This window comes from Rattus norvegicus, chromosome 11 (assembly GCF_036323735.1).
Source record: "Rattus norvegicus strain BN/NHsdMcwi chromosome 11, GRCr8, whole genome shotgun sequence".
Classification (NCBI taxonomy): domain Eukaryota; kingdom Metazoa; phylum Chordata; class Mammalia; order Rodentia; family Muridae; genus Rattus; species Rattus norvegicus.
The window spans coordinates 30910927-30925609 of NC_086029.1; the positions used below are offsets into that span (position 1 = coordinate 30910927).

Here is a 14683-nt window from a genome sequence, read left to right on the forward strand (position 1 = left end):
AACAGAACATGCACAACTCACAAACAGGGCTGAGGAGATAGACACTCTTCACAATAAGTTTTGTGAGAAATATAGACTTGAGCAATAATGATTTAAAATCTCTGCTTTGCTCGGATTTGGATATAGTCAACATGGACCATTTATACACACATTTATGAACATTCTATCAATCTAGCCATCCATCCACCCACCCCTGCATCCCCCACCCCCACCTATTCATTCACTCATCTATACATCCATCCATCCATCCATCCATCCATCCATCCATCCATCCATCCATCCATCCATCTATCCATCCATCTATATCTATCATCTATCTATCTATCTATCTATCTATCTATCTATCTATCTATCTATCTATCTATCTATCTATCTAATCATTAAAAGGAAAAGAATTTGATTTCAACCTAAGGGAAGTTTTCCTTGTATGTTATGTAAGTAGTCAGTAACCAGAGAAGTTTCATCTGGGGCATATTTATTGCTGGAATGCTTGACAAATTTTTGTGCAATTTCTTTGCTTTTTTTTTTTAAAGAAACCTCAGCCAGTGTTGCACATCTCTTTACAACCCCAGGCTCTTGAAGTCTCCTTTTAAAAAAGCAGTTCCATTGAATCAGGACCCATTTTTTCCCCACATGCTTGGTTTGCTTGTTCTGTCTGTTTCTTCTACAGGTAAAGTTTCCTAACAATGTGAATTATTCATAGGTTCTACCTGGAAAAAAAGAGTGGTATTCAAATCTGAGCTATTGAGAAATATAAAAGAAACAGTACTTAAAATATACTTGGTTTTTTAAAGGAAGCCCTCAGGTTTTAGACTTTTGAATGCTTTTCAAACTTGAGCACTGGTATTGTGAAAGATCTGTCAATTTTGACAGCTCTGTTTAAGCAAGATGCATGAAATAATAACAATCATCTAGTTTTAGCTTTCAGGAAACAAGACTCTTGCTTGCTGGTGTCAGCAAAAGTATCAACAAAACTCACTTTCTAATATCCTTACAAACTATTCTGACTTCTCAACGAATATTTTGCAATATAGCTTTTGGACATTGGTAACATTTTCAATATGGAAAATATTTAAAGATAATTTTCTAGAGTTTCTCTGAGCAATTTTTATATTTATTCTGTGGTAGGATATGTGCATGATGAGACAGGGCATGCAGATGAGTAGATGACATGGAAACATGGTCTGTTCACACAAATCATAGTAAGTATGGGATGACACACAAATGTTTATTATCTCTCTATTTTTATATGTATACAGACATGTTTGTATATATGTTTCTATTATCTATCAATCATCTATCAGTCATCTATCTATCTATCTATCTATCTATCTATCTATCTATCTATCTATCTATCTATCATCTATCTACCTACCTATCTAAATATTCAAATATTTGGATATAAATAACAATTGTATAATTTCAATTGTTTGTTGATGACTTAGATAATAGAACATGTGAACTAATGGTCCTACATTGTCCCCTTTATTATTTTATGAATAAGTGTAGTAATTTGTGGGGTAGTTTGAGTAGAAAGCAAGAGAAGAAAACATTTGAACCAAATGTGAATCTTAAGGTGAAACTCAACTGGAATTTGTAGATGCAGATGATGGAAAGTTATTGTTAGACTTTAATTAAAAAATTTAAAATTCCAGTCTCTCTCTCTCTGTATGTATGTTTGTGCATACATTTGTGTGTGTGTGTGTGTGTGTGTGTGTGTGTGTGTGTGTATTCATATGTGTCTCAGTTTGTGAGGAAGACAGAAGACAGTGTGAGTGAGTTGATTTTCCCCCTCTATCACGTGGGTCATGGCAAGTTAACGCAGGTGGTCAGGCTTGGCTGCAGGCATCTTTTACGTGCTAAGTCATCTTGCCAGCTCTTTATGTGTAAAGAATCTTGTTTTAATTCTTGTAAACTAAGTTTAATTTTAATTACCTATAGTCTTATCATAAGTAAATTATTTATTACTTTAATCAGTGCCATAATATTTTAAATATCATAGAATGATTTTTGCTGCTTTTTTCTAATATTGTGATAGTGTTGATAGTGGAGAAAGACATTAGCACTTTGGGAAATTATTTTTGACAAAGAAGAGTTCTCAGATCTCAGAAAGGTAGAATACATTATCTTGCATATCTACAAAGCTTCTCAGCACACTCTTATTCAGAAGCAATTACAGAAAACAGACGCACCTCCCAGGAAAATGCTGAACATGTTTGAACATTAATCTTTAGCATTTTGTTCTTAAACTCAAGGGAAGTGACATGCTTTAATCTGACAGTTGTATTTAAGTCTCTCTCTCTCTCTCTCTCTCTCTCTCTCTCTCTCTCTCTCTCTCTCTCTCTCTCTCTCTCTCTCTCCTCTCTCGTTTGTCTCCGGAACTGAGGACCGAGCCCAGGGCCTTGCACTTGCTAGGCAAGTGCTCTACCACTGAGCTAAATCCCCAACCTCTTAAGTCTCTTTTTTTGCCTTCATTTTTATTTATGTGTTTGGTCTTTACATGCTTTATCTTTTTGTACCCCTGGTCTTCCCTCCCAGAATTCTTCACACCATTTCCCCTCCCTTTTGCTTCTGAGAGGGTGCTCCCCACCCCTGGGAATCCCTCTTCCCTGCTGCATCAAGTCTCAACAGGATCAGGCACACCTTTTTCTACTGGGGCCTGACAAGGCAATCCTCTGCTTCAACTGTCCTGTGGGTGGGAGTGGATCTGGAGCACCCCATGTAAGCATGTAGGCTCTTTGCCATGTGACTTAATCTCTGGGAGCTCCCAGGAGTCTGTTGGTTGACACTGTTGTTCTTTCTATGGGGTTGTAATCCCATTCAGCTCCTTTGGTTGTGAGTATCTGCATCTGTCTCAGTCAGCTGCTAGTCGAGCCTTTCAGAGGATAGTCATGCCAGGCTCCAGGCTTCAAGCACAACATAGCATCAGTAAAAGTGTCAGTGTTTGATGCTTGCCCATGGAATGGATCTCAAGATGGGCTAGTCACTGGTCTGTCATTCCTTCAATCTGTCCTCTGTTTTCTTCCTTCCTTCCTTCCTTCTTTCCTTCCTTCCTTCCTTCCTTCCTCTCTTTCTTTCTTTCTTTCTTTCTTTCTTTCTTCCTTTCTTTTTGCATTTGTTTTAGACAAGAACAATTCAAGGGAAGTGTTTAAGTCTTATCCAGATTATGTGTACTGTATGTCCTCCATTTTAACCTGATGAAGACCTAAACTCTTGCTGATCCAATCAAGGTTGGGTGCTGGACTCTTGAAGACTGACTAGGTGAGTCATTGAACATTATTTTAGTGCCATTCTTAAATTTCTGAATGCCAAACTAGCTGACATGTTACTCTTCTCTTTTCATCCCATTTTAATCACAACTTTCTCTGTCTGTCTGTCTGTCTGTCTGTCTGTCTGTCTCTGTCTTTCTGTCTCTCTGTCTCTGTCTCTGTCTCTGTCTCTGTCTCTCTCTCTTTCTCCTCCTCTCCCTCTCTCTCCCCCACTCTGGTCTCTACATAGTTGTGGCTATTCTGGAATTCACTATGTAATATAGACCTGGATGACCTCGAATTCACAGAGATCCTTCTGCCTCTTTTGTGCTGGGATTAAAGATACACACCAACATTGCCAGCACAATATTCCTTTTTAAAATATGGTTTACATTGTTTTTATACTTTAGTTTTAAATAATTCCCTGTGTCAGGCTCTTCTACCATAATTCTGTTACTGTAGTACCTTTGGACTTTCTCAATATTTACGTGGGACTCTACATGATCTGTCTTAGAAAGTCCCATCAGTCTTCCATTGGATTGCTGAAAAAATTTTAAATGATAGATATTTGAATTATCTTAAGTAATGTCACATCATTTTTATTAATGTATATCCTGGTAATAATTTTACTGAAATACCTGTCTTCAAAGAGACTGAAAGTTTCTAGACCTTGCAGCCAAATTAATAACGAGCTTTGACTTTATTTAAGACTACTCATTCTCGTATCTTACTATATATTCAGCCTGTTTAAACCACCTTTTGGAGAAAAATTTAACCAATATTACTGTTTTGTATTTTCCATGCAATCAATGTTTTCAACTGGAACAAATTTCATGGCTTTAATTTTAAGCTATGTATCCTTCCATGGTCCAGAAAAATGACCCAGAAAAATGTTTGTGAATATGTGTGTGTTGTAATAATTTACAGAAAGTAGAACACAGATTAAAAATATCTTTAAACCAAACAACTATCTCATAAATGTCCGAAGCAATGAATGAATATGGTTGATAATGTCTATAGGTTTAAGTGCTATTCTGGGCCTCTTGCAGTCAGTAAAGTAACTTGTAAAGCATTGTTGAAGAATTTTGTAAAAAATGTATCATATAATGCTATTAAAATGTGAACCAAAATGAGTACTATACATTCATTTCTTAAATATTTTATGTCCTGTTCAATAAATACAGAATAAAGACTTTTGTTCAGAACTGGCAAAAATGGTAACACACACACACACACACACACACACACACACACACACGTGCACACATGGCAATGGGAACAGATTATGTATATAATGTTTTGTATTAAATTTATCATTTTCATCTACTGTCTAAGAGATCCTAAAGATCTATGAATGAGATATTTAGTTGAAATATTTACTAGAAAAATATACAAAAAGTATGGAATTAGAGGGCAAAAAACAAACAAACCAGGATTCAAGGGAATGTGAGCACTTAACTATGATAGGATTAATTACAAGCAGAGTGGTCATAGAGTTTGATTACTTTGTCTCTCAGTCAAGTGAGAGTGCCCGAAGATGTCTAGGAGTTGGGTCTCCACTAGACACTGGGTCTATTTTCATCTTAATCTTGGACTTCTCATATCTACAACTTGAAGAAACCAATACATGTTTCTAGGGTCATCTGGCCTGTGGCATTTTGGGATTAAAAACTTGTTTTTATTTACATTTATATTGCCATGATATAATACCTTGGCAAAAGTCAACTTGGGGTAGTGGTACAGGATTTACAAGTTCAGGTTGTAGCCTCTCATTGTGAGTAAGTCAGGGTAGAAACTAAACATTTCTTGTCACATGATATCCACAGTCAGGAGCAAAGGGAAAGGAAAACATGCATGCTTGCTTGCCTGTATCCGCTCAGCTTGACTTCTCTACTCAAATATCGCTAGGAACCCTCTGTGTAGAGTATGGTGCATAACGTAGCGGAATGCATCTTCCTGTATCAGTTCACTTATCACAACAACCCTACAAAGATGCTCACAGGCCAAACCAATGTAGGCCTCACTGAGATTTTCTCCCTAAGGAATTCTGGGTTGTGTTACCTTGATGAAAGTAACCATCACATAGTCTGAGCCGACCAACATGTGAATTTATGTCAGAGTCACAACATAGTATTCTTAGGGTTGCTGTAAAAGAACAGTATGGTAGGGTCCAAACACCAGAACCGCATTTGCTCACCTTCCTCAGGACACTAGTATGACATTCGTATATCTCCAGAGCTGTGATTCCTGTAAAGGCCCTTGTAGATATTACATGCGTGGCATTTCCTAGCTTCTGGTAGCTGTTGAAAATTGAAACATACATCATTAGTAGCTCATACTGTGCATTCTCTCTTGATGAACATTGGATATTTGGCTACAATGAAATTAACCAAACAGATTGTTTTGAGGAGAAAAATGCTTTGGAATCTAATTTTCCAAGCCAGAAGTTTCTAGTTAATTCTGAATAGCTAGAGCTATTCATGCTTTTTAGGAAATTCTGACTCCTTGTCAATTTCCTCTCCTTCCTTCCTTCCTTCCTTCCTTCCTTCCTTCCTTCCTTCCTTCCTTTCTTCCTTCCTTCTATCTTTCTTTCTGTCTTTCTGTATTCAGTGATTTTAAAGTCTCAACTCAAATTTTAGTTAACTCATACTTAGAAACTCTTAGGTATTATATTTTGTTCTAAGCTTTTAAATAAGCATTATCTTGTTTATTCTTCACAGCAAACAGAGACCTTTAGAGCTTAAGTGTTTTCATTCCCTTAGATTCCATTTCTTTTACTCCATAGCTCAATAATATTTTTTGCATGTTTTTCTACAAGATAAACCAGGAAAGGTAACTTTTGGCAAAGCAGAGGGAAGGCCCATGTTAAGCTGTTGGTGGGTATGGCCTAAATAGCTAATTAACCACCTAATATGACTAACCTCATAGATGTGTCTTGGCTAGCCCTGGATAGGTTAGTAACCCTGACAAGAACAATTGTTTTCTAGAGTCTGCCTTTGTGTGTGAGGACACAAGTGAGCTCAAATGTCTGGGAATAGCTGAGGACAAGGGTTCAGAGGCACTTACAACAAAAAGATTTCTCAACTGGATCTGCTCCCATGGGGAGGCAACGTATGCTTGGGAGGTAAGCTGTTATGAACACGTGGGTGGTCACTTGTTTGTAGTATGTGCCAGACTTAGGATTTCTGTTCCTGGGAACCAGTTCCAACCAGTTCCAGCTGGTAGTCATATAGGATGGAGCCCACCCTGCAGAGGTGAAACAGGTGGGGACTGGATTGGGTAGGTAGTACAGGCTAAGTACCAGTTTGGGGAACAAAAAAGGATGTCATGAACCCAATCACGAACATAGACCTGCCAAGTGTCAAAGTGTCATAGTCTTCAAAACTAATTTTATTATTATGTTAGTCACAGGATTAGACTTTAAAGCATATTTACCATTTACATTTTACACGGCCTTAGTATTTTTGGTTCCCATAATGTAAGTGTTTTTACATTCTATCCCCTTTCTCAGATTTGAGGATCAATAAACAGTAGACATTCTTCCTTGAGAAGAACCCTGTGTAATATAAGCAACCCTGGGAAGGAGTTGAAATGGCATAGAATATCAGATTTTCAAAGCATGGAAAACCACTGATTAGTTATGGTAAAAAGAGAAGGCAAGAGAAAGTCCGTACTTCATAACTTAGCTCCCTCATACTTTCTATTCTGTATTTGTTCATTTTACTAAACCTTTTGACCGGAGATTCTGATATGACAGTTTTTGCTGTCTGATTTTTATTCACCTACAACTCTCTCTTTATTTCCAGTTTCTGTCTTCACTTCCAATTGAATTTCTATCTCTTCTCAAATAACTCACTTGCGAAAAGGGAGATTAACCTAGCACTTATGATGTGTTTTATATTTCTCAGCACAATAATAGAGATCTGGAATCATTTATTTGCCCAGGTACAATAGTATTCCTTTCTTCTTTAATTCTATTTACTATACCCACACAGGTAGGCTATGGTTATAACAGTGGCAGAGAAATAATAACACTAGGCCCAGTACATGGGTCTCACTGTATAAATGGAAATTCAGAGGAAATACAATTTCTGAACTGGTTTCTTTAGGATCAAAAATGCAGGAAAACATGAAAATCGAACAATAATCAAATTTCTGTTTCACTTTTAATTAGAACTAAGAATATCCTCCTGGATGTCCTGATCTCACTTCTGTAAGTTGACTGAAAGGAAGGCATTCTGAAGGCATCAGGTGCCCAGATAGGTTCTTCCAGAACTGGCAATGTGTGCATCTTCATGAGACATATAATTATGGCTGCCACAGGATCGTGAGGTATGACAGAACACTGGCCAAATCCTGTAAGCTATTCCTCACCTCACTGCTTGTTGATATATAAGATAGTTTTCCAGTGCTTGTCGGGCATAAATCCCAAGAACATTGTGACTTCTCTTAGAATGATGAGGAAAAAATCAACAGGTCCAAAGTTAGCTGTGTTACTGCTTTGGTTATTTTAGATTCAGACATCTTGAGTTTTGTACTCATAGGACCTAGATATACTATGAAGAAAACCAATTAGGGCCAGTGAGATGGCAAGCAGGTAAAGGTACCTGACACCATGCCCGAGGATGTGAGCTTTAGTCGAAAGAAGAAACTGACTTTAGAAAGTTGTCTTTGATTTTTATCTAGGCATGTTCTTTGTTATGTGCATTCGTGCACACACACACACACACACACACACACACACACACACACACACAGATAGACACAGACACACAGATAGACACAGACACATAGACACACACAAGTGTGTATATACATACCCATGAATATTTACATAAAATATACTTTTTGTACTTTAAAATCATTTATTTTATTGTTTGAGATTAGTATAATTACATCATTTCCCCATCTTTTTCCTCCCTTCAAACCCTCCCTCATACCTCTCCTTGCTGTTTTTCACATTCATGTTCTCTATATTCATTGTTGTTACATATATGTGGGTATATATTTCTTAATCTGATAGTACACATTGTATGTTCTGTATAATTGTGGTGGTTTGAGTGTTTGGCCCATAGGGAATGGTACTATTAGGAAGTATGGCTTTGTAGGAGGAACTGTGTCACTGTGGGGATGGGTCTTGCAGGTCTCCTCCTGTGCTCAGGCTCCACCCATTGCAGAAGAGAGCTTCCCTATAGCTGCCTGAGTATGTCAGTCTGTCCTGGCTGCAGTTAGATCAAGATGTAGAACTCTCAGCTCCTCCTCCAGCACTATGTCTGTTTGGACACCGCAGTGCTTCCTGCCATGATGATAATAGACTGAACCTCTGAACCTGTAAGCCAGCCCCAATTAAATGTTGTCCTTTATAAGAGCTTCCTTGGTCATGGTGTCTCTTCATAGCAATAGAAACCCTAACCAAGACAATAATGTTATTTGTATGCATGTTCTCAGGGACGACCACTTGGTATTGGATAACCATTTGGTGTCATCTTTTGTTGGGGTAATCTCTTGAATGAAGCCTTATCAGTGTCAGTGTTTTATAAACATCTTCTCCATCACCTTATGATTAGTTTCATAAAGAACTGAGGGAATGGGAGATGAACTTTTGGACTCTTAATATATGATATGACTCTCAATATTCCTAAAAGGTTGTTTTACATATTGAAACTGCTGAACTTATTCAGCATGATTCATGATTAACTTTGCTATTTATTCCCCTACAATAAATATTCAGAATTGCAAGTCATCCATTGTATTTAAAACATATCTGATCCCATATGGTCTACCAGGTCCTCTTTCATAGGTAATGATGAAATTGATCAGCTATTAGGAGGAAATGTGCTAGAAGTCTCAGGATTTCATAGGAAACACCTTGTAAACAGCAAGTGCTAAAGGAAAGATTTTTCTATTACTTGGCAACAAGTCAAAGAAAATATAAAGAAATATCATAATCGTTCATTGTACAACTAAACTCTAATACCTTCAGGAAGTAATGTAGAGTACCCAAAGTAATGAAAGTACGGAAGTAATACTCAAAGAAATGAAATTTGGAAAAATGGATGTGTTTCATTTACCAGAGTTTGGTAAATTAAAGTATGTGTATAATAGCATAGATATATATTCAGGATTTCAATGGGCAATTGCTTTAAGCTCTGAAAAGGCTAAATCTATAATTACATATTTTTTAAAGAAGTTATGGCTTGTATGCAGTCACCTGTACAAATTAAGACTGAAAATGCTCCCTTATATATTTCTAGGAAAATGAAACAAGTATTTGTATATTATAATGTATTTTCTTTTTTATTAGATATGTCTTTATTTACATGTAAACCATATAATTGGCATACTACACAATCCTACAGAGAAGTCAGTTATAGACAGATCTAATCGTTCTTTAAAAGAGATGCTTAATAAACAGAAAGGAGTAAAAAAAGACCCCCAGAGATAGATTACATAATGCTTTATTAACTTTAAAATTTTAAAATGTTAATGAGCAAAAAACAGCAGCTGCTGAGAGACTGGATCATGGAGAAAGCTGCTGAATTAAACTGGCCTCTATAGTTTAAGGATGTCTTAACGTTAGAATGGAAGTCAGAAATGTGTTATGTTGAGGGAGAGATTTTGTCTTTGTTCCAGAAGGCAGTGAAAAGGTGTGGATTCCTTGGAAATTAATAAAGATTAGAGTTAACCAGGGTCCAACATCACTTGGAACTCTTGGCTGCAGACATGAAGGAAGGAAGCAAGAAGAACAACAAGCGAGGTGACAAATGCTAATCTGTCTACACGTGAACAGCTCTGAGGCACTGAGAAATATCTCTGCATAGCCAGTAAATCTTGTGTATTACAGACTCCTCAGGACTTATTATTACATGACATTCTTTCATATGACATGGATGGACATTTATAGGGCAGTTCGGCTATACAATCCAGATGAACTTGTAAAATTTGATACATTTTACCTGCTCAGACGAAGGGCAGAACAGCATCTGTAGCTGATTTGTGCAAACCACATATTCCATTCATGTGTCACTACAGAAATGTATATTACCTTTAAGAGTTTGTGTGTTTTCACAACAAAAGGACCAGACACCAAGAAAGATAAGACAAGTAATACAGGTTAGAATGCCTAAGTAGCTGGTCCCTCAAGAATCTGTTTAGGATAAATTAAGAAATGCAAGTTAGTAGCCAGTAAATCAACCTTGTGATCATTGTAGATACTAGTTTAGTTTATCTAGAAATAGGCTTCATGTAAGCTCCTGTAGATGTTCTGAAAATTAAATACATAGTGAATAGCTAGAAACAAGCAGCATTTGCCAATTCAGATATACCATAGACAGAGAGGTGGTCTTCAAACACTTCAGAGGTCTACAGAATATAAGATTTAACATGTTTTAATCATATAAGGCTTTTCATGGCAATGAGACCTGTCAGATCCTGACTGCACTACTTCAAAGATGTTCATAAGCTTGATGGACCTCCAATGGGTTTTGCTTCATATGTGGTAAGGCTAACTTCTTGGCAAAAACAAAACAAAACAAAACAACAACAACAAAACCCCAAACTGCTCTTACCTCAACTGCTGACAGCATGCTGTCTAAACCATGGACAGGAAGGATATGGAGGAAGTCGACTGCCAAACTTTGCCAAGAAAAAATAGATTAGTCCTTTGTAATTCCTATTTCTCCAAAGGCCTGTGAGACATTCTGGGTGTCGTATGGGCTGAAGACGGCTGCTCTAATACTGCTGAGGAATCTTGGGTGACTGTCCAGGCAACTGGCAGTCTCTGTTATTTTTAGAGTTTTGGAAACCGCTTGCTCTGTGCTTCCTGTCTACTCAGGTAATATTTATCTTTCTCAGGTCTCTGATGTGGTTGAAGACTAGTCTTCAAATTAAGCTTAAGTTGTTGAGGATTTAAGAAAATATTTTAAGGTTTAAAAAGATGATTTCAGGCTGATAAATGCAAAATATGATAGAAAGTGATTTAGATACAGGACCTTGAATTCACCTAGATAGGATTAGGTAGTAGAGGGTTTTCTCCAAGTTTGCCAAATACCATTGGACTGGATGATGTGAACCCAATTTTTACCTGATAGTTTGCATAATGTCCTTACTATATATAGTTTGTTGGTGTTAGAGAAAGAACCTTTTATTGGACCAAAATGGGAAGATGCTGGGGTAATCTCTTGTATGAAACATTTGCTGTCTCAGTGTTTTGCAAATATCTTCTCCCTTACCTTCTGATTGGTTTAATAAATAGCTGAATGGCCTATAGCAGGGAAGAAGAAAGTTGGGGCATCCTGGAAGAGGTAGCCTTTCTGGGAAAGAGTCTGGGACGAGAGATTCACAGTCAGACATGGAGGAAGAAGCAAGGGCCAGTACTCAGGAGATAGCAAGCCACGAGACAGAATATAGATTAGTATAAATGGGCCGATTTAAGTATAAGAGCTAGTGGGAACAAGCCTAAGCTGAGACCAAAGTTTCACAATTAATAAAAGATTTCTGTATCATGACATGGGTGACTGATGGATCTGAGACAATCTGGTGGTACTCATCATTGAGAGTAAGACTATATTTCTCACTAAGCATTCTTTGGTTGCCTGTAGTTTTTTGAGTATCCATGCATGAATGCATGCCTGTACATCTCTGTGTACACATAGATAATATGTAAACAAACATAATATATTTGAAAGTAGACATAAATATTCATTCTAAGAAAGTTGGTCAGAATATATTCTAAAATATATGTGAGTCTGAGACAATACTGATTGCCTTGCCAGGTTAAAATTGCAAATTAAATGCTTAGAAACTGTTCATGTCAAACAGACCCACATGTGCTCACATTTCCCCCCATGAGTATTGAAAACTAAGAAAAATAGAAGAGAATAATAATATGGCAAATTCTCGACAAATACTCCTTTCCCTTCCTCACTAGTGGCTCTGGCTGTGGTCTTACTTTTTTAGATTAAGGGTGACCATACTTTATAATGATATTTTCTGTGATAGACAGAAATGAGTCTCCCTCCTTATTTGTGTGGTTGTCTTATTCTATTGTAAGAGAATTCTTAGTTTTGCACTAAATGGTATAATATTCTTTTTAATTCATGTACCAATTTTCTAAAGCACCATAACAAAATACCACTGCCTGGGTGGCTTTAACAACAGAAACTCATTTCACAGCAATCTGGAGGCCAAAAGTCTGAGATTGAGGTGCAGGTTGGGGGTCTTCTTTCTGAGGACCCCGTCCATCCCTCTTTGACTGGTGGGTCCCTGCCTTCTCTCTGCTTTCACAGAGTCCTTTCTTAGTGTATGCACTATCTATGTTTCTACTTCCTCTTAAAAAAGACGGATGAGATCCTGGAGTAGAACATCTCTGCCATTACAGTCTCTTTTTAGCTTAGTTACCTCTTTAAAGACATTGTCCCCAAATACAGTTCCATACTGACATATTGAGTTATTAGAGATTAGGACTGCAACATGAGTCTTGGGGACACAATTCACCCTGTTACAATCGAGTTATCTCTGGTCACAGTTGTATAGGACATGTGGTGTTAGAGACTTCTTTCCTTTTGTTTCCTTTTGTGTCCTAAGAAACTGTATCATTGCCTGAACTGCAACAAGCAGCGGACGGATAGTTGTGAATGAGAAAACGAATGAATTGAAGAATTAAACGAATAAGCCAAGTGACAAATTTGTAAATCCCAGAGTTTTCTGTGCATGGCAGATGCCACATTTGCCAGTAAAGATCATTTATACTTGAATTAGGAAGATTTTAGCAGCCCTAGTTATGCTTATTTTGGCATATGGGCAAGTCAGTAACATTTGTGGGTAGAGTATGTAATTAGGAATAAGTACAAAATAAAGCGCATTTATGATATCAAAGTAAAGCATGACATACACATCAGCTGCGGAGCAGAAACCTGCAAGAGGAGTAGTTCTTTTAAGGCAACAAAACTTTAAGGACAAAGATTTGTAATTAGAGCTGAAGTGAATTTACTCTTTTCTGCTAGTCCCCTTTCTGCCACTAACCCTTTCTGTCAGACTGAGGGTGGCAGATGGGGCAGAGACACGGTCCAGCTACAGCTCCAGTTCATGGCAGGATTGCAACAAACAAAATTTCGTATGTACCGACTTTCAGGAGCACGTTTCCCTGTTTTCTTCATGTGTGGAAATTGTTTCTCCGTTCTTTGTTTCAGCAAGATTGATTAAAGATTGATTTAATGTACATGGAACAGGTAATGCATTTGCAATGCTTGAGGTACGTGCTTGGCATGTGCAAGGCCCCAGGTTTACACTCAGCTATGTGCTCCAACCTTCATATGTACACATGTGTACACACACACAGACAGACAAAAAACAAGAGGGGAGGGTAGAGACACAGAGAGAGGCAGAGAGGGACAGAGACAGAAAGAGACAGAGACAGACAGAGAGAAAGCCAGAGACACAGCCAGAGAGATAAGACACACAGGAAGACAAAGAGAGACAGACAGAGAGATAGAATAAAATATTTTCTGTCAAGAAATAACATGCCTTTTCATTAGTTTTCTCATAATAACTGTGAAACCAAATGAGCATATATCAAAGTAATTGTCTTCTAATTACAGATTTGCGTGGTAATTGGACACGAGGAGGGACATATGTAAAGCAGATTAACGCCCTAGGAAGAGGTTATGAAAACTTACTTTCACTCTCTGCCATCTCTCTAGGAAGACACAACGAGAGGATAACCAGCTGCAAACCAGGATGAACGTCCTGCCAAACAGCAGAAGGGCCAGCACCTTAACTACAGGCCTTGATACTTCTGAATGGGAGAATACAGCTCCCATTCTAAACCACGCAGTTTATAGTATTAAAGTCACTCCACTCTGGTCAGTAAAAATCATTTTGATATGAACTTAAATGCCATGCCTTTCTGGAGAATGTTTAGACACTTAGCATATTCTTATCTGTTACTTTCTTCCATAAAAACTTGTTTCCTTTAGTGTGTCGATCATTAATCAATCCAATTTTCCGAGTAACTTGTTCATTATCTATTGTTTATTCTCTAAGACCAGAGACTTTTCATTATTATTTTACCTCTATTATATGGTTGTTACTAATAAATAGTAAATGGTCAAAAATAGTTATTGTCTATTATGAATAAATAATTAAAAGGCACTTATTTAGCACACACACTCACACACATATCTTAGTTTGTAGCAAAGATATATTTCTTATCACTTAGGACTGAAAAGTTACAGGTCCCATAAAGACATATTATGATAAAAAAGTAGGTTTTATAAATTCAGTGTTGGGTTTTATTCCATGGACTTGATTTGGATTAGAATTATGCATAAAAATCTGCAAAGGTGACTGAGCATATTATGTTCCCCATTATACTTTCCATACCATTTTTCTTTGTTTCCTAGAGTTCTTTTGGTATCTGAAGATTCTACACACAC

At 37.3% G+C, this 14683-nt stretch overlaps 1 long non-coding RNA gene across 2 annotated transcripts in view; it reads right to left on the minus strand.

Annotated features, from left to right (window-relative positions):
• Positions 1-458: 458 nt before the first annotated feature.
• The window catches only part of LOC120095597 (uncharacterized), an 86412-nt gene continuing 72187 nt past the window's right edge, over positions 459-14683 (minus strand). For both annotated transcript variants that reach the window (XR_005491158.2, XR_005491157.2), the window contains 2 exons: positions 5446-5548; positions 459-710 (listed from right to left, as the gene is read on the minus strand). This is a non-coding gene — a long non-coding RNA (uncharacterized LOC120095597). The remainder of the gene's footprint in view (positions 711-5445; positions 5549-14683) is intronic.